At 35.0% G+C, this 24,048-nt stretch overlaps 1 long non-coding RNA gene across 1 annotated transcript; it reads left to right on the top strand.

Moving 5' to 3' along the window:
* Positions 1 to 2,394, top strand: LOC149497552 (uncharacterized). The gene is made up of 3 exons (XR_016320143.1): positions 1 to 382; positions 453 to 519; positions 2,158 to 2,394. It is a non-coding gene; the product is annotated as an uncharacterized LOC149497552 (long non-coding RNA).
* Positions 2,395 to 24,048: the final 21,654 nt, after the last annotated feature.

The following is a 24,048-nucleotide window of genomic DNA, read 5'->3' as shown; positions in this document are numbered from 1 at the left end:
AGCCATTTAAATCCAGAGTGGGGTAGAATGGGATGTAACTTAAATAAGTAAAAGAAGTGGACTTACTTGAATGAAACAAAAAGATCAAAGTATAAGGAGTAGGACTTACTTGCACTAAAATATAAAGTTTAGGTATTAAAATGTAACATATGGAAAATATAGGTACTATTTGGTAATTTTTAACACACAATCAAAGATAAATTTGGACTACACGAGACTTCCATTTCAGTTTGCCTTCTTCATTTTCTTCATCTTCATCTTCAACGTCTTCTTCATCTTCATCTTCCTCTTCATCTCCTTTCATCTTTCTCTTCATCTCCTTCCTTTCTCCATCCATTTTCATGTGATTTAAACACTAAATTCAACCTAGAACTCTATCCAAGTAAGTAGCCCTTCTTGATTTTCATACTTTTGTGATTTTTTAGATGATTTCTAAGAGTTATTATGTATAGGAGAGGGGAACTCAAAGTTGGAAGAAAAGGAAGCTAAGAAGAGGATTTAAAGCTCTTTTGGTTGAAGGTTTGATATCTCTTTTAGTTTTTCACATTTTCTTGCATGAAAACTTGTGTAGTGTGTTGATAATGAAAACATATATTGCTGAATGTTGAATTAGAGGTCTGTAAATGGTGATAAAGCATGGGATGAATTGAATGAATGAAGTAGATATTGATTTCATGCTGAACCCAGTTTGTTGGACCATTGACCAGAAACTTCACCCTGATTTTGACTCTGTTTAACGATGGAATTAGGAAGTGGTATAGAAGAGTTATTTGTTCCTCTATGTTTTATCTATCCATGAGTTTTTGAATCACCTAATTTGGAGTTATAAATTGAGAGATATGACCAAAATAGTACAGACTATGCAGGCTCGAAATCAACAGTCTGGACGGACTGGAAGTTGCTCATTTCGGTAAATATTTGCCTACCTTACCAACGTAATTAAGAGATGTGGTAGAAGACAAATTTGTATCCTAATGTGTTAGCTAACTATAGAAGGAAGAATCACCTAAATTGGAGTTATATATTGAGATCTGTGACCAAAATAGTATAACTTGTGCAGGCTGGAACCCAACAGCAGGGCAGACTGACAGTTGCTACTTGAGCTCAATGTTTGACTACCTTACCAACGTAATTAAGAGATGTGGTAGAAGACAAATTTATAGCCTAATGTGTTATCTAACCATAGAATGTAGAATCACCTAAATTGGAGTTATAAATTGAGAGATATGACCAAAATAGTATAAACTGGGCAGGCTGGAAACCAACAGCAGGGCAGACTGGCAGTTGCTACTTGAGCTCAATATGTGACTACCTTGCCAACATAATTAAGAGATGTGATAGAAGAAAACTTTGTACCTTAAGATGTTAGCTAACCATAGAATTTAGAATAACCTAAATTGGACGTATACAGAAAGAGTTATGATAGGATTTGTGAAACATGTACAGGCTGTCTGGCAGATTTCAAGAACACATTAGAAATGATGTTGGAATGCATATGTAGATTCATTCACCCGAAAATTATTACTGCATTTTACCTTCTAAGTGAACTTAATTCAAACTAAGAATTTCCTTAATCTGAATGGTATAATTTAGTTACATAAATATTAGTAAGAATTGCATCGCGGGTGCAATAGCTAGAGTATTTCCATGCAAGTTACTTTATACATTATCAATGGTATGCATTATTCCTCATTAGATATTTTCTAAATAATTCTTGTATTATCACAATACACATAATATGCTCCATTAAGGTTAGGCAGAAACCACGTAGATAAGACTATGTCGCGACATAGGATAGCAGATCTGCGCCCCATACAGTTTGGTACTCCAGCTACAGGCTGTTGAGTGGATATGATTTATATACGGGCCATAACAGCCCAGCCATACAGTATTCATCCAGTTTTATACAGTTCATATAGTTTTTCTTATCACTTTGGTTTCACTATAACCTTATGGAGCCATGCAGTTATGTGATTTATTATAAAGTATATACGATGGTTAATAAAAGTTGCAAAATTTATACAGCATCATGAACAGCAGGTAAAATCATGAAAGTATAATGATATGTGTGCTTATATGTTTATTGTTTTATTTCTTATTAAATTGAGATATCCACTGAGCATTATTTGCTCAGCGAGTTATTTATTTAACTCGTAGGTTTCGAGACTGGACCGTAGAGAATCAGCTTACAACTGCTGCAGTTCATCTGTGGAAGACTCAGTCTTCAGGGTAGCTATTCATTTGGATATTTTGATTCTTTCTATCCTTATCATGGCATGTACAGGGCACACAGTTGAGCCCATTTCATTTTGAAAATTAGTATCATGTCTTGTAAAAATATTAAGTACATATCTATATTTTCCTAATGTAAAAAGCAACAGCTTGACATCATAATCAGCATACAACATGATATTAGCATGAAAGGACATAGGTTCAACCAGATTGTAGCATCTCAGCTCGGTTCATTTGAGTTAACGGGTGGACCGGGAAGCGATGTTACAAACACCCAATGAGAATCATTTTAATGCACTTAACATCTATGAACATAATTCTTACACTTTGAATACTCATATGAAACTTGAAAAATTAATAAAATAGAGGTCAAATCAGCTAAACCAAACTTGGTGAGAAACAAACTGATATTTTTCTACTCTTTTGAATATAATTCTTTGTATAGGCACAAATTTTAGAATAATTTTGATGGCATTAGAAACCAGATCGGGAGAGCTTTACAATTGTATATAGCACATAAAAATTCAAATTGAAACGAGCCACAAATCAAATGAATCAAACTTGGACTAAATTGGATCAAACCAACCTTGCTGTAACCGCACAACTCTATGGTCACCGTAGAGCCAAAGGTCCACTGCATGGTGGCCTGCTGTCATGGCCAATGGATTGTGTAGTCATTGCTTAGGTTATATTCTCCCTTTTCTGTGACCCGTCTATGAAGTCCCTCAATCCCAATCGCTAAGTGTGGAATTTCCAAGACCCAACCTCTTCCTATAAAAGCAAGCCTTCTCCTTCACTTGCAATACACCTCAGAATTCCTTGGTTGAGCTATCACAAGGTTTTCTACTTTCTTCTCCCTAGTACGCATTTTAGCATTCTAAGTAAGCAAGATCAAAGTCCCTCAAACTTACTTCCCCCATATTCTAAAATTTTCTTCTCTTTTAGGTTTAGTACCTCTTTGGTTTGCTAAACCTTGATTCTTAGGGTGAACAAACTTTGGCAAAAATAAAAAATCAAACAAAATCGAGTTATTTTGGATTTTTGATTTGGTTATTCTTTTTTGATTTCGACTTTAGCTTTCAATCTTCTATAACTTTGATTTTTGGTCTTTCGATCAGTTATGGCAAAACAATTATTTTTTGAAGAAAACCAAACCTTTGACCAAATCAAAGTGAATCGATCTGAACCAATGGATTCGGTTTGGTTTGCAAACTTACTTCAATGCGATTCGATTTCAACAAAAGCTAATTTTGATATTACGGTTCGATTTGAAACTGAACCGCCCGTTTGTACATCCTACTCAGTTTAATTTTTCGCTTGGGTTTGGACCCTCTTTGGTCATTCATTCTTCAAATCATGAATTTGACATTCTCCTTGAATCTAAATCCTTTGAGCCGCAACTCCACAACTTGAAGATAGTGCCTCTACCTTCTCCACTGAAGAAGGTAGGACTTTACCCTCCTCTAGCCAAAAGACCAAGGTATGGACCTCCTAATACTAGGATCTTTTCAATTTTAGCCTTTATATTTCTTTTGTAACATCATAATCTAAGTTATATAAATACTTTAAAAGGTTTAGCTCTCTGTGTCGTCTTCATTTTGGACACCAACACTCCTATGTATCGGACACTGTAAAAACTTGTCCTATTATTTATTTTATTTTATTAATTTCGAAAACTTTAAGGACACATCTAAGATACTTTAAGGACACATTTAAGACACTTTGAGAATACTTTTCAACACTTTAGAGACACATTTAAAAATTCTATTATACTTTTAGATAAATTCATTGACAAAAATTTTAAAATTAGTGTCTTAAATATTTATCTGCAGTTATTAATACTTAAAATAAAAAAGTTAAAAAGATAAATAAAAGAGAAAACTCTATCTTATAGTATACAATTTAATTAGTAGTTGTGGTAGAAATATGGAGGGATCCCACAAAAGTGCAAAACATGGTCAATGGTAATAAAGTATTTTGAGTTTTCAAGAATTTGAAGATAAATCTACAGTGAGAGTGATAGAGACAACTTTGGATTATCTAAATGCATCTCAGAGTTACTCTGGTTTGCCCTAGACATGGCCATATTACAGTTCCGGGAACCGAAACGGTCGGTTCGAACCGGTCCGGAACCGGTGAGAACCGGAACCGGGCCGAACCGGAACCGGAACCGGAGAATTTCGGTTCGGTTCCGGTTCCAAAATTTCTGGAATCGAAACCGGCGGTTCCAGAGAACCGGCCGGAACCGGACTGGAACCGCCGGTTCCCCGGCCGGTTAGAACCGCCGGTTCGAACCGGTTCGAACCGGCGGTTCCAGAGTTATAAACTGAATGAAATGTCTATTTTGGGCCAAGCTCATGGGCTTATAGGAATATGGGCTGTACTTGCTTTTACCCAATTAGTGGATGTGGTGAAAAACGTTATGACAGTTGGCATTTAGCCGTTGACACATTTTTGTTACAGACCAGTTTTTTTTTTTTTTTATTTAAATTTTGTTCAAAATTTTTTAAACAAAAAATAAATTCAGTTGAAAATTTTTTTTTTAAAAAATAATTATGTTCAAGTCTATAAAAAAATAAATTTAATTGAAGTATTTTTTAATTTTTTAGGTGTATTTTTTAATTTTTTATGTTCAAATATATATATATTTTTTAAACCGGTCTTCAAAATTTAAAATTATGCGATTCGCCGGAAAACCGATCGGAACCGTCGGTTTTGTCGCCGGAACCGGAACCGGAACCGCACCTTTTCGGTTCGGTTCCGGAACCGGAACCGCCGGTTCCGGAACCGTGGCCACCCCTAGTTTGCCCGCTCAGATTTGAAATGGTTTCTTTTCACTTTCTTTTTAGTTTTTTTTTTTTTTTTAAATTTGGTTATGTCCATTTGATTGATGATTTGGTTTTTTAGGTCCATAAGTGACCAAAAACTTAGATAAGAAACTTTTGGAATCAATGAAAAGGAAGGATTTACTAATTGGATTTTTTATGGGAAAAACTTGCTTGGACGTGGTCCATGTCCCCACCCATGGACCAAGCCAATAAAAAGTTTACACCTCATTTATTTATTTCATGTCAGAAAAAGGAACAAAAGTATAACTCTGGTTAACGTAAATTATTTCTAATTAAAATACAGTTCGAAAAATTAAAACCTAGGTACGATCGTTTGCATAATTAACGTGTTTTTCACAGAGCCATTTGCCCTCAAAAGAAACTTGCTTCCTTCTTCTTATCAAATTGAACCTCTAAATTTGCGACTGCTGCCATTGGAATACAATAAGACCTGTAAATTTGCGATTGCTGCCACTAGAATACAATGACGCTTTTCTTCTGATCGACTGCTGCCATTGGAATACAGTAAAGCCTGTGAATTTTCGACTGCTGGCATTAGAATACATTGAAGTTTTCTTTTGATTGAAGGTAATAAAAAAATTAATTGAGTATATCTATAGTATTGTTTCAATATATTTTGGTAAAAATTTTCATTATTAATATTTTAAACTGAATACTTTGCTCCACATGAATGTAATGGTAGAAATAATGGTCCATTATTGCTATGTGAGGATGTGCAGTTGGTTATTCCAACTTTATTTCATATGGCTAGTTGTCAATTTTCTATTACTAATATATGGATAGCAACTGTAGATAGCTAGGTTAAGCAATTATGGAAGTCCTTAATAAGTGTCCTTAAAAACAAATTTTTATGTTAAAATAATATACCATGTGTCCTCGTATATGAACTGATAAGTGTTATTTTTATAGTATTTTTATTGTAATTTTTGATTAAAATTTCTATTACTTTTAATTTATTTAAATTAGTTTTTATATAATATTGATATGTTTTTATTTAAAAGCTTCTTTGAAACACAACTCACTTGATTTTGAGGAAAAATGTAGGGTTTTGCAAGAAAAGGACGAAAATCAGGTAAAAATTCATTTAGCACGGTCAGCCTATGCTAATCAGCACGCCCGTGCTGTTATTGCATAAGAATTCCAGAGGCACGCACGCCTAAGACCGTGCTAGGACGCACGCTCGTACCAAGCAAGGAATCCTAAACTGAGTCAAAAGTTGCCAACCAACTTCCACCAATTTATGGAGCTAATCTTGGACAACTTTCCTCACATGCAAACCAAGATCTAATTTATGCACATGGGTAAGTCATGATTGAAGAAAATGGAGACCTAAAAAACAGCTTTATAACCTAACAAAAGAAGACTTTGATCATTAAACCATGTGGAATCCTCTCTCAAAGAAGTCTATATAAAGAAGAGTAGAGTTCATCCCATAGATCCCATACATTACACTACTACACAACACTCCACTCCATATCTCTCCCATCTCTCATAGCTTGTATATAGTTTTATTTTCTTTAAAAATCAAGTATTCAAGAGTTGTGCAAAAGTTCAAGGAAGCCATCCAAGCCAATTATTACTAGTTCTTATTTCTAAACTCTTAATCTTGTTTATTTCTTTCATTATTCTTATTGATTATGAAATATTTATCAAGCATTATTGAGTTTTATTTAAGTGCCATGTCTAACTAAAATCTTATACTAGGGGGTTTGATGTAGCTTAATCTCTTTTCCAATTTATGCAATTAGATTTATTTTTCCTTCTTCAAGTTATGATTTATTGATGAACTTAATGCTTCCAGGCAGAGTTTTCCCCTAGATTGATTTGTTTCAATTGTCACTATCGGAAGAAGGATCTTTGATATGAAAATGTTAATAAAACACATGAGAATAATAACTTGATGCGAAAGCTATATGGTTTGACTCATGGGGTGTTTTCATGATTTATCAACCTTAAATTATGAATTCATAAACAACTACATAACTTAATGATTTAATTCATATTTGATTGCGCTATTGGAAGATATGTAATTAAATGGAATTAAAATAGCTAGCAATACATCGGAAGAGCTTGTTAGCGAATTCAGAGTTGTTTCCCCTACTTGAATAATTAAATTGATTAATGAACTAATGAAATAAATTGGATAGGATTAAGTGAAATCAAAACCCCTAGTAGTTTCAATTCCTTGATTTCTTTTAATCAATTTTTGTTTACTTTACTCATTCATTTTATAATTACAAAACAATTCTCTCAATTATCGTTTAAATAATAACGAGATAACATAATTTTGGTAATTGGAATACAATCATCGAAGGAACGATATCATACTCATCATATATTACTTGTAGCGATTCGTACACTTGCGAAAATAAGCTGTCAAGTTTTTTGGCGCCGTTGCTGGGGATCGAACCCGGGTCACCCGCGTGACAGGCGGGAATACCCGCAACAAGTGGAGAAAATTCTATTAATACTAGCAAAAGAGAAAAAGAGGAATACCCATAAGAAAAGAAATTAGTCAAAAATTCAAGTTTAGGGAACTTTAGCAAGAAAGAAGTATTCAAGGATATTGTAAAGAAACCTTGCCAAAAATTACCTCTAAAGTTTGAGCTAGTAAAGAGCTTAAATTAAATCTCCCTTTACAAATACAAATTGGTTTTAACATAAATGCAAAATCCTAATATGAAGCATTTGTTGCATTTTTCTTTATCACATTGCCTTTTCTTCTTTATCCAAAGTTTTACCCCAAAACCCCATTACAACCTAAATAAAGACCTTTTGATCTTTCAAAATTGTATGCATTTCAATTGCGGAGGAGGGGTGACTAATATTGCCTATGGAAGTGTTACAATTATATTCTATTTAAAGGTTAAAATGATTTTTGTAAATTTATATTTTAATTATCATAGAATTAAATAAAGATTGATGATAACAATCTTGTTAACTTATGTTTAATAAAGAGAATATGTTCTATTGAAAATTAAAATTTTGGCTAGAAAATAATTAACATAGGAAACACATAATTTATTCTTATGTTAATAATTAGGATATTTATTAAACTTGTGAATGATTTTTTCAATCCTATAAACTTTTAAATTAAAAATCTTTGTTTTAGCTTCCAAAGTCTTTTAACATTTTATATACGTGTATTGATATTGTCTTTTCTTAACTATATATGCTACTTATGATTATTACTTAATTTTTTTAATTTAGGTTTGAATCTTTTAATTTTGCATTTCATACATTTGCCTTAGTTTTTGTTTTGGTATATTTTTTCATTTATTATCTAAATAATTATTTAGGAATCGCAAGTTCTGGGTTTCAAAATGAGAGCAATACAAATGGGATTGCAAATGATGCATATATGGATGAATTAGATAACAATCTATTAAATAGAATAGTAAATACTTAGGAGGCATACCAATTATATTGTGACTATGCTATGCAATGGGATTTAGTGTTAGAAAGGCAAAACAATATTATTTCCCTGGAACGAAAAGGATTTTCTCAAAAAAATATGTATGTTGGAAGGAAGAACTAAAGACGAGAAAGTAAGTGTTACTAGCAATGCTTCTTTCCAGAAACTGGATACTAGAACACATTGCCTGTAACAGCCCAGCCCTAGTGTGATATTGTCCGCTTTGGGTGCCAAACCTGGCCTGAACCCTTACGATTTTGTTTCTGGGCCAGGGAAACCTCCGCTCTGCCAGCCCAAAACGCGTCACACTAGTTCAAGGTTGCCACCCTTTATGTATAGGACTTCCACCTTGTGCGTAGCCGATGTGGGATTCGCCTAAGGTGTTGTGCCCCAAACCTGGGATGTCACATACACCCCCCCTTAGGGACTCAGCGTCCTCGCTGAGGTTTGCCCCACCACCGGCCAGAGGGACAAGGCTTTGGCTCTGATACCAAATTGTAACAGCCCAGCCCTAGTGTGATAGTGCCAAACCTGGCCTGAACCCTCACGGTTTTGTTTCTGGGCCACGGAAACCTCCGCTCTGCCAGCCCAAAACGCGTCACACTAGTTCAAGGTTGCCACCCTTTATGTATAGGACTTCCACCTTGTGCGTAGCCGATGTGGGATTCGCCTAAGGTGTTGTGCCCCAAACCTGGGATGTCACATTGCCCGGCAATGGTTTGGTTTTCATGTGACCAATATGGAAAGTTTAAAGTTAAACAATTTGTAAGAGACCATAACCATGAAATGGAAAAATTTTATGAACGTCATTTACTAAAGATCAAATCGATCAGTCTCAAAGGCGAAAGTGGGCGTATTAGAATCTATGATGAATGCAAGAATTCCAATTGTAAATGCTTATGAGTATTTAGCTGATGAAAGTGGTGGTTTAGAAAATGTTGGTTTTACAAAAAAAGATGCATATAATTATGCATATGAGTTGAAATCATCCCAAATTGAAGCAGGTAATTCACAAAGTTTAGTGGATTATTTCAAGAATAAATCAAATGAAGAGGGGATGTTTTTTTGAGATGTTCAAGTTGATAGAGAAGGTCGAATGGCGAATTTCTTTTGGTGGGATAGTAGGTCAAGAATAGATTATGATTGCTTTGGAGATGTGGTTTCATTTGATACCACTTATCAGACAAATAAATATAACTTGATTTGTGCTCCATTTATTAGTGTTAATCATCACTGGCAAAATGTTATGTTTGGTTGTGCATTTTTGTCTTGTAAGACTCAAAAAAACATTTGAGTGGCTATTTCAATCATTTTTGAGCTCCATGGGAAATAAACAGCCAAAAACAATTTTTACAAATCAAGATCAAGCCATGGGTAACGCAATCAGGGAAGTTTTTACAGATTCACGTCATCGCCTCTACCAATGGCACATATCTAAGAAAGTTCCTTTATATTTCGGAAGTCTTAACTCAAATCGCCAATTTCAAAGATCATTTCACAATGTATGTCAGAGTGTCAAAATAAGGAAGAGCTTGAGATTATTTGGGAAAAAAAAATGATTAATGATCATAACCTTCAAGAACATAAGTGGTTAAGAAGTCTTTATAATATTTGGCATAAATGGAGCACGACATTCAATAATGACACGTTTCATTGTGGAATTAAGTCAACATCTCGTAGTGAAAGCACGAATAATATTTTAAATGGCTTGGGAGATAAGACAACTTCTTTGAGTAAGTTTATTGAGGGTTTTAAGAAGATGGTGAAAGGTGGCGCGAACAAGAGAAGGATAATGATTTTTATTTTGCAATTGGACTTCTTTCTTGTATCATCAAGGAGAGCATTATATTAAAGCATGCAACGAAAGTGTACACTAGCAAAATTTACAAATTATTTGAACAGGAATATCTTATAGGTACTGGAGCAACCACTTGTGAGGAAAAAGAAGATTTGGATAGTGTTTGTGTATATGAGATGTATGCACATGGGCAAGAGCACTATATACCTAGTGAAGTCAGTATTGATATGAAAATTATGGAGTTTAATTGTAGCTACAAAAAATTTGAGACCATAGGTTACCTTCCTTCTCATATACTAAAGGCCATTGTATGAAACTTGATTGAATTCATCTCATTGAATAAGAAGATAACAGATACAAGGGAAGAAGATAACAGATAACAGGTACAAGAGAGGAACAAGAAACAGAGGAAAGTTCCAGTTCTTGAAAAGAAGAAAGAAATAACAACTCACGCACATCTTGCTACACTAGATGCTCTATATAGTTATAACTAAACTTTCTCTCTCTTCATTTTTCCGTGCGACACCGTTTTCCCTTTTCGTAATCTTTTTCTTTCTTGTATAATGAAACAACGTCATCTTCAATCCTTTGTTACTACCTTCTTCAAACCACCATCATCTTCAATCCCCTGTTACCCCCCCGCAAGCTGGGCCATGGATGTCAGACATGCCCAGTTTGGACATGAGAAACTTAAAACGTGAAGGAGAAAGAGATTGGGTATACAAGTCAACAAGCTGCAACTCTGTAGAAATAGGCACAAGATGAACAAGGCCAGAATTAACCTTTTCTCGAATAAAATGGCAATCTATCTCTATATGCTTCAATCGCTCATGAAAGGCAGGATTAGCTGTGAGATAAATTGCTGATTGATTATCACAAAAGAGACTGATGGGTGCAACTAAATTATGACCAAGATCAGACAGCATATAGCTCAACCATTAAGGCTCACATGTTGTGACAACAAGAGCTCGATATTCTGCTTCTGAAGAAGATCTGGACATAGTCACTTGCTTCTTTGATTTCCAGCTGATCAAAGAATCTCACAGGTAAATTGCATAACCTGTTATAGATCGCCTTGTGTCAGGGCATCCGGCCCAATCAGAGTCACTAAAGGCAGTTAGCTTTGGTGCCGAACTAGCTTTATAGAATAAACCATTATCAGGACTAGATTTAACATATCTAAGAATCTTGAGCAATGCCTGATAATGAGTTGTTCTTGGTGCAGAGAGAAATTGGCTCAAGGTATTGACAACATAAGTAATATCTGGCCTTGTGGTAGTGAGATATAATAGCTGCCCCACTAATTTTCTGTAACTTGTTATATCAGTTAACAAGTCACCTTCATCTTTGCTCAATTTGACATTATAATCCATAGGGGAGGAGGAAGGCTTAGCACCTAAAACTCCATACTCAGTTAGGAGCTCTAGTGCATACTTTCTCTGACATATATGCAATCCTGCCTTTGACCTAGCAATTTCCAATCCAAGAAAGTACCTTAGCTTACCAAGATCTTTTATCTTGAATTTAGCATCCAAAGAAGCTTTGACTAAGCTAATCTCTGAAGAATCATTCCCTGCTAGAACAATATCATCTACATATATCAAAAAGGCAGTAAATTGTTCACCTTTCGATTTAGTGAATAGAGAGTGATCTGATTGAGATTGTTGATAGCCAATAGCAACAAGAAAAGTCGTTAACTTATGAAACCATTGTCTACTGACTTGCTTCAAGCCATATAAACTTTTCTGCAGCTTACAAACTGAACCATCAGGAACCTGTAACCCCAAAGGAGCCTTCATATAAATTTCTTCATGTAAATCCCCATTAAGAAAAGCATTATTTACATCAAGTTGCTCCAAAAACCACCCTTTCATTGTAGCTAAAGCTAAGAGGAGTCTGATAGTTGTAACTTTAGCTACAGGAGAAAAAGTATCAAAGAAGTCCTGGCCCTCAACCTGTGTGTAACCCTTGGCAACTAGTCTAGCCTTATGCCTTTCTATAGAACCATCCGACTTCAACTTTGTTTTATACACCCATTTACAGCCAATAGGTACCCTATTTGGTGGAAGAGGAACCACAGTCCAGGTATTATTTAAAACCAAGGCTTCAAGCTCCTTATCCATAGCTTCCCTCCATACAAGATGTTTAACAGCTTGTTTATATGTTTTTGGTTCTTGAAGACAAGAAACATTCAGAATAAAATGTTTGTAGGAAGGAGACAACTGAGAATATGTAAGCACTTGGGAAATAGAATGTTGTGTAGAAGCAATAGGCATAGTGTGATTATGATATGCTAGATTACAATGGTAATCTTGCAAATATTGAGGGGCTCTCCTTGTCCTTGCGGATCGTCTTAAGCCATCATCTTGCATAAGAGCATTAGCTACATCTGTTGCATTGACTGCATCTGCTGCATGTGATATAGGAACATAATCTGCATCTGCATATGTGTCATTAAGTTGAGGCAATAATGGTTGAAACTGAGTTTCAGAATAAGGGAAAATAGTTTCATGGAAGATAACATTCCTTCAAACCAATAATCCTCTAGTATGCAAATTCAGCATTAAATACCCTTTGGTACCCTCTTTGTAGCCTAAAAACACACACTTTTGAGCTCTTGGCTCTAACTTAGTTCTCCCAGCCTGTAAAGTATTTGCATAACACAAGCTTCCAAAAACCTTTAAGGTTGAAAGATCTGGCAGACTATGATAAAGCTTTTCATATGGAGAGCATTCCTGCAATAAGGGAGTTGGAATTCTATTAATGAGATAAGTGGCATGTAGGACAGCAAAATTCCAAAAAATCTTTGGCAAATTAGCTTGAAACAGAAGACTTCTCGTGACATTGAGTATATGCTGATGTTTTCTTTCGACAACTGCATTTTGCTCTGGGGTTTCTGGACAAGCAGTTTGATGTAAAATACCCTCTGCTGCATAATAATCTTTCATCAAGAATTCTGCACCATTATCAGATCTGATGCTTTTAACCCTTTTGTCAAACTGTGTTGCTACCATCTTAACAAACTGTTTGACTAAAGGCCTAACTTCACTCTTCTCTTTTAACAGGTAAACCCACAAGAATCTAGTGTGATCATCAACTATAGTCAAGAAATATCTGTGGCCTGTCCAAGAAACAGTACCAACTGGACCCCAGATATCCATATGTAACAGATCAAAAGGAGATTGAGACATAGTTACACTAACAGGAAAAGAAAGCTTCTTCTGCTTTGCCATATGACAAACATCACAAGGTAAATCAGTTTTATTCATATGAATTTCTGGATGTTTGGTACATAAAATGGATAATCTGGTCTTAGGAACATGACCAAATCTAAAATGCCACAAATTGTTATTACTACACTGAGAACTAAACAATGTAGTACCACCCAGCACTGTTTTATTTTGTCTAACATCAGTAAACTTCTTAGGATCTTCATTTTGCAGCAACTTGTAGAGTCCATGAAACACTTTAGCTATACCAATCATCTTCCAGGTCTTGAAATCCTGGATCAGGCATAGATCATTATAGAGAAAAAGTGAACAATGTAGTTGAGCAATAAGGCTTGTAATTGAGACAAGATTAAAAGCAAATCCAGGTATATACAACACATCTTTAAGAAGTAAAGCTTCTGAGAAAACAATAGTGCCAGAAAATTGAGCTAATAGGTATTCTCCATTTGGCAACTTTACCCTTATTGGTGAAATTCTTTTAAAGGTTGTAAATAGATCAAGAGACTTGCATATATGGTCTGTAGCTCCACTGTCCAAGATCCACATAGAATTAGATACAGATTTTAATATACCTGATTTCTGTGTTTGAGAAGATATGGAAACTGCTGACTGCATATTTTTAGCTGCCAGGATGCTGTTGACTGCATGTTCTGCATTAATTGTGTTTGTTGTGCCATCTGCTGAATCTTGATTAATGAGTGTCAAAATCTTGTTATATTGATCCAGTGTAAAAGAGATAGTTGCTTCAGATGGTTGCTATCGAGTCTCATTGCTTGCATAGTCAGGCATATTTGTAAAATTGTTTTCCTCACCTTGAACAGGAAACACATTAGAATTATGATTATGAAATTCATTTGTGTTTTGATAAACTGCATTGACTGCTGCATTTGCAGACTTTGTCACATTTGGTCTGCCTGAATTGTAGCTGTATCTTGGCTTGAATCCTGGAGGATATCCAATTCTCTTATAGCAACTATCTATAGTATGATTAGTTCCATTGCAGAAAGTACATTTTCTGGTTGTACTAATTTGTGCAGGAAACTTTTGTGCTCTGAATGTCTGCTGTGAAGAGCTTCTAGTACCAAAGTTTGGTCTATAAGACCTGTTGAGCATAATCTTTGACTCACATTGTGAACTGTGATTAATCTGCCTTTCTTGCTGTATTGCCATCGAGAAAACTTTAGTTAAATCAAGAAGAGGATCCATCATTAACACATTAGATTTAACAGACTCAAATCTCTCATTTAAGCCTCTTAAAAATCTTATGACTTATTCATGCTCAAAATTTCTCCTGTATTGCGTAGCTGCTCCACAATTACATACATTTCTACATGTACATGCAACTATTGGTCTAAGAACCAACAACTCATCCGATAGGATCTTAAGCTGTGTGTAAAAATCATTCACAGTTGAATCTCCTTGCTTAAGACTCTCAATTTCATCTAACAAATCTGCTATTCTGTAATTATTCCCTTGAGAAAATCTGACTTGTAAATCTCTCCATACTTCTGAGGCATTGTCTATCCATAAGATACTCTGTGCAATGCTAGGAGACACAGTCTTCTGGATCCAAGAAATCACCATTGTATTGCATCTGCTCCAGATATTATACAGTTCACTATTCTGATCAACAGGTGCAGATATCGCTCCAGTAACAAAACCTAGCTTATTTTTGGAAGCTAGGGCTATCTTCATAGCTCTGGCCCAAGAATGATAGTTGTAATCATTCAATGGAACTGAAACAAGAACTAAAGCAGGCGTTTCATTTGGATGCAGATAAAAAGGATTAGAATGATTTGTCAAACAATCATTTAGATTTGCAGCTGTTTTAACGAAATTAAGGAAAGAAAGTAAGGATGACAGGATCAAAGGTTAAGAAGAAAATGACAGAATTGACAATTGATCAAGGAGATCAAAGAAAATAGTAATCGATTGAAAAGAAAGAAAGAAAAACTTCGAATCAATCAGTAATAGGTTGCAAAAAAAAAAAAAAAACAAATCAGAGAAGCAATTGAATAAACCTGCGCAGCATCTGCTCTGATACCATATGAAACTTGATTGAATTCATCTCATTGAATAAGAAGATAACAGATACAAGGGAAGAAGATAACAGATAACAGGTACAAGAGAGGAACAAGAAACAGAGGAAAGTTCCAGTTCTTGAAAAGAAGAAAGAAATAACAACTCACGCACAACTTGCTACCGTTTTCCCTTTTCGTAATCTTTTTCTTTCTTGTATAATGAAACGACGTCATCTTCAATCCTCTGTTACTACCTTCTTCAAACCACCATCATCTTCAATCCCCTGTTACATTGTGGCAAAAAATATTTTTGAGATCCCAAAAAAATACATGTTGTTACGCTGGACTAAAGATGTTCGAAGCAGGATTCATTCATTAGAAAGGGATGAATCTCTAAATGGGAGAACTATAGAGCCACAAATTGTATATAGTAGTCGAGCAATGAGGAGTGCACAAAGGGATGATTTATCTTGCTACGCCACATGAAAGTATAAGAGCTATCGTATTTCAAATACTTGATTCTAGGTGTGCAAAAATTGAAGAATATTTGTTAAAGCTCAATTTGAATGATCAATCATCGGTTGATGGTAAAACGGCTGTCAATGAGAGTTGTGAAAGAAATGATGGTAATGAGAGAGAATGTAATGAGACACCTACATTGGATCCTAAGGAAGTGAAAACAAAAGGTAACCAAAAAGAAAGAATAAAAAGCCACTGGGAGAAGCAAAAAAAGAAAGCATCACAAGTAAAAGTATCCCAATTAACAAGTAATTTTATTACTCATGAACTTTAATGTTTTATAGCAAAAATTTTTAGTTTATCATTTTTAACATTTTAATGTGTGCATATATTTACTTGTAGGAAAAGGAAAACAAACCGCCACTATTTCTAATATGGCATCAATCTTGAATCATATGATGGAAGCAAGTAGTAACTCTCTAGTAAGTTCAAGTAATTTTTAAAATTTAATGTAAATCAATTCGTTTTATCAATAAATCTATTTATGTGATCTATCAGGATAATGCATTGCAACAAGGTATGAATATTCCTAACTTAGTTACATTCTCAAGTATGTTATATGATATTGAGCATCATAATTTTAGAGCTCAGGTATTTGAAAGTGCTTTATTCAATTTTTAATTATTGTGCTAAATTTAATCAAATATTTTATTTATTATGTTTGTGTATTTTTTAAAATTTACTGTTGTCTTCTTTTAATCCTTACTTCTCAAATATGCATACCCATAATTTTTTAAACATCATGGGAGGACAAAAGTTTTCTCAATTTCATAAACCAGATGCTCAAGAGAATGACTCTACTAATGATTTAACGTATTTTAATGAGAATTCCAATCCTAAAGACTGTAGTGAAAATATACGTGAATGGTAAGAGTTGTTAAAAAGATAATTAGTGATATATTTTTTTAATTATTTGTTTTCAATTTCTGGATAGTGAATTTTTCTTTATGGGTATATTTTTTTTTCAATTTCTTTTTTTTTTCCCTTTCGTACACATGTATATTTTTTCCATTATTGATCATTGCAAATACAAAATATGCAGATATATCAGATGGATTTGCAGGATGATTAAAGCAACACAAACCATCCAGTGTTCATAGCATATGTTGTTGGATCACTAATCCATCTCATTTTATTATTGTACTTTTTGATTTGTGATAAACATTATGGAGTTAGCAATTGATGAGTTTATCATTTGGTAAGAGATTAATAATTGATAGATAGTTCATTCTTCTAAACTTGTTTCTGTTTATAATTTAGCAAAAACAAACAAATGCAGAAGTAGTATTCATTTGAAAGCTTATCTTAAATTTCTTCATTTAGCTATTGGCTTTAGTTTTATTTTATAAGCTGAAGATACAAATAAATTTCTTCTAAAAATAGGCACTTTGTGCAGGGACAAGGAATTGATTTTTTCTTACAAATGTATGAATGTGCTTTACATTTACAAGCCTAAATAAGACTTTCAGTTAATGTGAATTCCAAACTAAAAACTAGTATTGAGAAAACCACCAATTTATATTTGAAAATGAGTTTTCAGTGAAGTTCAACCTCGGTCGGGATCATTAAACACTTGTTAATTAGCCTCCGTCCCACTTGAAATGAAACTATCCCATTTTTATAGAATAGGAAAAAAATTCAAAAAACTTCACATGTATTTTTGACCGTCAGCAGGACCAAGAAACCCAATTTAAGATTCCAATTCATAGCATTTTTTTATTATACAAAACTCAAAAAGACCAAACCTCCAGTATTCAACTACAACTAATGAAGATATCTTAAACAAAACTGAAATCAGGATATGAATTTATTCATTTAAGAAAAACCTTCATTATCTATACCTTAACTAAAATGATAAAACAATTCATACCTTAAGTGAAATAATCAAACAAACATGTAATAAGTAAAACAGAATCCTAAGAATCATATCTGTTATATGATTCGTCCTTCATTCTAGGCTTTTTATAACTTTGTTATTTATTTGTTATTAGTTAGGATTTGTTTAGTTTGTTGAGGTTTATAAGGTCAGTGCTGCTGTATATATACTGTACCTTCATGATAGCAATAGAATCAAATTACAATTCATATTCTTCAATATTTCTTTATGGTATCAGAGCTTTAAAGTGCTCTCACAAGCCAAAGTTTCTTTTTTTTTTTTCTTTTTCCTCTCCTCTTTGCCATGGCTGCTCCAGTTATCAATGCTGATTCTTCATCCCAATATCAATCTATTTTTCAATTCAATCCCACTGCTCAATTACCTATCAAATTGAGTGGAAGTTCCAATTTCACTATTTGGAAAGCTCAAATTGAGATGCTCATGTATGGTCACAACTTATACGGACATCTTGATGGATCAACTGCAACCCCACCACAAACTCTTTCCACTACTAATCAACCAAACCCAGCTTATCATCAATGGTTTTGTCAAGATAAGCTCATCCATAATGCACTTTTGGCATCTGTTGATCCTACTATTGCATCACCTGTTGCTCTTTCACTTACTGCTCATAAAGCATGGCAATCTTTACATACAGCTTTTGCTAACAAATCTCAAACCAGAATTCTCAGCCTTCAAGATAAATTAGCTCGCTTTACCAAAGATTCTCACCCCATTGTTGATTATCTTCGTGAAATCCGTTCTATTGCTGATGAACTTGCAACTACTGGTGAACCACTCACCAATTCTCAACTTGTTGTTCGAATTTTACAAGGACTTGGCTCTGACTACAAATCACTCTCTGCTGCGATTCGATCTCGGGACACTACCATCTCATATGAAGAACTCTATGACAAACTTCTTGATCATGAATTGTTTCTTCAACATGAAGAGCCAAAATTAAATCCTGCCATTACAGCTGCGGTTGCTACAAAGCCCAATTCCACCTCACCTCGTTCTACTGGACAAAGGACATCAAATTACAATTCTGAGCAATCATCTTCATGGCGACAACAACAGTTTTCAACTCGAGGGCGTGGCCGTCGCTCTAATCAACAACGAACCTTTGACAATCCAATTCGCTGTCAACTATACGGACATCTTGATGGATCAACTGCAGCCCCACCACAAACTCTTTCCACTACTAATCAACCAAACCCAGCTTATCATCAATGGTTTCGTCAAGATAAGCTCATCCATAATGCACTTTTGGCATCTGTTGATCCTACTATTGCATCACCTGTTGCTCTTTCACTTACTGCTCATAAAGCATAGCAATCTTTACATACAGCTTTTGCTAACAAATCTCAAACCAGAATTCTCAGCCTTCAAGATAAATTAGCTCGCTTTACCAAAGATTCTCGCCCCATTGTTGATTATCTTCGTGAAATCCGTTCTATTGCTGATGAACTTGCAACTACTGGTGAACCACTCACCAATTCTCAACTTGTTGTTTGAATTTTACAAGGACTTGGCTCTGACTACAAATCACTCTCTACTGCGATTCGATCTCGGGACACTACCATCTCATATGAAGAACTCTATGACAAACTTCTTGATCATGAATTGTTTCTTCAACATGAAGAGCCAAAATTAAATCCTGCCATTACAGCTGCGGTTGCTACAAAGCCCAATTCCACCTCACCTCGTTCTACTGGACAAAGGACATCAAATTACAATTCTGAGCAATCATCTTCATGGCGACAACAACAGTTTTCAACTCGAGGGCGTGGCCGTCGCTCTAATCAACAACGAACCTTTGACAATCCAATTCGCTGTCAACTATGTGATCGTCCAGGTCATACTACTCGTGTCTGCAGGTCTGAATCTCATAATCATCTTCAAGCAAGAGCAAACTTTGCAGCCTCATATTCTCAGAATCAACAACCTTGGCTAATTGATTCGGGTGCTAATCATCATATCACCAATGATGCTAAGGCATTAGCTACAGCTAATGACTATCATGGGCCAGAAGAAGTCACTATGGGTAATGGTAATTCTATAAGGATTAGTCACATTGGTACTGGTACACTTAATGCATCCCATAATAATTTTCAGCTCTCTAATACTCTTTGTGCTCCCAAAATCACTCATAATCTTGTTTCTGCTTCTCTTTTTTTTTTTTTCGTGACAATAATACTTTTATTGAACTATTTCCTTATCATTTACTTGTGAAGGATCTGACGACGGGCATGCACCTGGTACAAGGACAGATTAGAAATGGACTTTACGAGTGGCCTCGAAATAATATGCACAATGTTCAAACCTTCTCAGCAGTCACATCTCAATCTCTTGATATGTGGCATCGTCGTCTAGGTCATCCCAGCAAACGTGTATTGTGTCAAGTTTTAAAGGATTTGTCTATTCCTTATCATTCTCACTTGCAAACTTGTAATTCTTGTTCTATTAATAAAACGCATCGCTTCCTTTTTTCGAAAATTCTTTGCATAGTGAAAAACCACTCCAAATTGTTTACAGTGACTTATGGGGACCTTCTCCCATTCTTTCCATTGATCAAAAAAAATATTATGTTGTTTTTGTTGATCAGTTCTCACGGTACATGTGGATTTACACTCTCAAAACAAAAGCTGAAGTTCATAGTGTCTTTACAAGTTTGCATCCTCTCCTAGAGCGACGTTTTAACACCAAACTTTTATCTCTATATACTGATGGCGGTGGTGAGTTTCAGAGTCTTTCTTCCTATCTAAAAACACATGGAATTGAACATCTCTTTTCACCTCCATACACTCCCTAGCGTGTTGCACTTGTTGAACGATGACATCGTCATATTATTGAAACCGCTAAAACATTAATGTCTCAGGCATCTCTTCCATCTCAAATTTGGAGTTTTGCTTGTACCCAAGCTGTTTATATCATCACCAAGTTACCCACCCCTGTTTTAAATGGAAAATCTCTGCATCAGCTTTTATTCTAAGAAATCCCAAATCTAGCCTCACTTCGTACCTTTGGTTCATTGTGTTATCCGTGGCTCCGGTCGTATACCAAACATAAACTAGAAGCTCGGTCCACACCATGTGTTTATTTAGGTTTTTCAACTAAATATTATTTTCATCAGTGTTATGATTCGATTTCGTCTAAAATATACCTCTCTCGTGATGTCTTATTTTTTGAGAATAATTTTCCTTTTAGTAATATTTTCTCTCATTTAAAATCAAATTTTCAGCCTTGTAAATGGGAGAATCTTACTGAAAATAATTCTGTCACAAACACTGCATTACCTCAATCTACTGAATTATTGCCTGCTATTATTTCGATGCCGTCTGCTCCTGTTTCTGCTGCTCCAATCAGGTCTGTACTTCCAGTCAGGTACTTCTACTTCTTCTTTTGAAACTACACACACTCACAGCCCTCAACCCGCCTCATCCAATGAAACACCAAACGTTCAAAGTCATCAACCAGCCCCACCTGTTGTTCCTCCCACCACTACAAATTTTCATCCTATGGTTACCCGTGCTAAAAATAATATCAGTAAACCTAATTTGGTTCATTCTCTTCTTGCTTCTAGTATGATTCTCATACCTCCTACTACCTATAAACAAGCACAGAAATATTCTCACTGGAATACAACAATGAAAGAAGAATTTGATGCTTTACGTCGTAACTAGACTTGGGATCTTGTGCCTGCTCAATCCTCTCTGAATATTGTTGATTGCAAATGGTTATATTGCATAAAATATAAACCGGATGGATCAATTGACAGATTTAAAGCCCAGTTAGTTGCCAAGGGCTTTCTCAGAGACCAGGTATTGATTTTCATTCCACTTTCAGTCCTATGATTAAGCCAACAACTGTCCGTCTTGTTCTTGCTCTGGCCACTCAAAATAATTGGCCCCTTCATCAACTGGATGTTAATAACGCATTTCTTCAAGGCACATTAGATGAAGATGTGTATATGAGACAGCCACCTGGGTTTGAAGATTCTCTACGACCTTCTTATGTTTGTAAGTTAAAAAAAGGCTATTTATGGTTTAAAGCAAGCTCCAAGAGCATGGTACACTACTTTCACCAATTATCTTCTATCTGTGGATTTTAATCGGTTTAAGTCGGACTCATCTTTATTTATCAGGCACAACTCTAGTGTTCTTGTTTATGTGGATGACATTATTGTCACTGGCAATAATATAAGAGGTGTTTAACATGTGATTAATGGTCTTTCAAATCAGTTTTCTCTAAAAGATCTTGGTAGTTTGAATTACTTTCTCGGTGTTGAGGTCATTGCTTCACCAAAGGGGTTGTTTCTTTCTCAACAGAAATATGTTTTGGACTTGTTGCTAGAGACTAATATGCAGGATTCCAAAGGGGTTTCTACACCTATGAGCTCCAATACTGTTCTCACAGTGTCTCTTCCAGAAGATATTGTTGATGCTTCTTTCTATCGGTGCATTATAGGTAAACGTCAATATTTATCCTTTACCAGGGCAGATATTGCTTTTTTTGTTAATAAACTTGCCCAGTTTATGCATTGTCCTTCTAATGATCATTGGCAGGCTCTCAAGCGTTTACTACGGTATCTCCGACAAACTGCACATTATGCTCTATTTTTATCTCGACAAAGTGACTACAAACTTCGCACTTATTCTAACTCTGACTAGGCTGGGGATCCTGTTGATCGCACCTCTACAACTGGTTATGTTGTCTATATTGGTTCCAGCCTCATTTCCTAGTCTTCTAAGAAGCAACGGGCAGTGTCACGATCTTCGACCGAAGCTGAATATCGTGCCGTTGCTGCTGCCTTGGCTAAAACGAATTGGATTACGAATTTATTACAAGAAATGCAGTTTCCTCTAGCTGCAATACTGCATATCTTCTGTGATAATATTGGTACTACCTTTCTTTGTGAAAATCCTATTTTTCATAGCAAAATGAAGCATATTGCTATTGATTTTCACTTTGTTCGTGACCAAGTTCAAGCCAAGAAATTTCATGTTTGTCATCTTCATGCTGCTGATCAGGTTGCAGACTTGCTCACTAAGCCTTTGCCGCGTCGTGCCTTTGATCAGCTTTTTACCAAGTTATCAGTTGTTGCACTTCCTGACAACTTGAGGGGGTGTAAAATAGAATCCTAAGAATCATATCTGTTATATGATTCGTCCTTCATTCTAGGCTTTTTATAACTTTGTTATTTATTTGTTATTAGTTAGGATTTGTTTAGTTTGTTGAGGTTTATAAGGCCACTACTGCTGTATATTTACTGTACCTTCATGATAGCAATAGAATCAGATTACAATTCATATTCTTCAATATTTCTTTAATAAGCAATAACAAAATAAATTGAAAGCACATTTCTAGATTATAAAAAGGGGGAAAACTAAAAAATTCAATCCTAAACACAAAAGAAATCTAAAGACTTTCTTTTCCATTCTAACTATTCCAAATTTTAGCCCTTTTCATTCTAAATTCTTCTCAATCTCATGCTTTTTCCTTCTAAAACTTACAATTTTTTTATGTTATCTTGAATCACCTAGTTGACAGAGGATGTTTTTATTCCATCAACATTTGATGAAATGGGTTTAGGAAAACACAAGGAAAAGTATTGAGTTTAGATAGTAAAAATAGAAGAAGAGCTGACGAGGAGCTGGCTGCGGGGATGTCGGGATGAGAAGAGATCAGTGAAGCACAATGGAGAAGAGACGGTGAGGGTTTGAATAAACGATCGACATAACGTTTAAGAGAGGATAGAAAATCTTTTTAGCTTTTCTTGTGGTTAGGTTGGATTAGCTACTTCTTCGTTCCTTTTTCTGACATGGATAAATAAATGAGGTGTAAATCTTTTATTGGCTTGGTCCATAGGTGGGGACAGGGACCAAGTCCAGTCAAGTTTTTCAATGAGAGAAAAAATCCAATTAGTAAATCTTTACTTTTTCACTGATTTTAAAAGTTTCTTATCTAAGTTTTTTGTCACTTATGGACCTAAAAAAACCAAATCAGCAATCAAATGGACATAATCAAATTTAAAAAAAAAAAAAAACTAAAAGGAAAGTGAAAGGAAACCATTTCAAATCTGCGAGAGCAAACCGGAGTAACTCT

The sequence above is a fragment of the Jatropha curcas genome, chromosome 3 (genome assembly GCF_041381405.1).
Source record: "Jatropha curcas cultivar XTBG-Jc1 chromosome 3, XTBG_Jcur_1.0, whole genome shotgun sequence".
Taxonomy (NCBI): domain Eukaryota; kingdom Viridiplantae; phylum Streptophyta; class Magnoliopsida; order Malpighiales; family Euphorbiaceae; genus Jatropha; species Jatropha curcas.
Note: the sequence above shows the minus strand (reverse complement) of the source record. Positions and strands in the feature narration are given on the sequence as shown.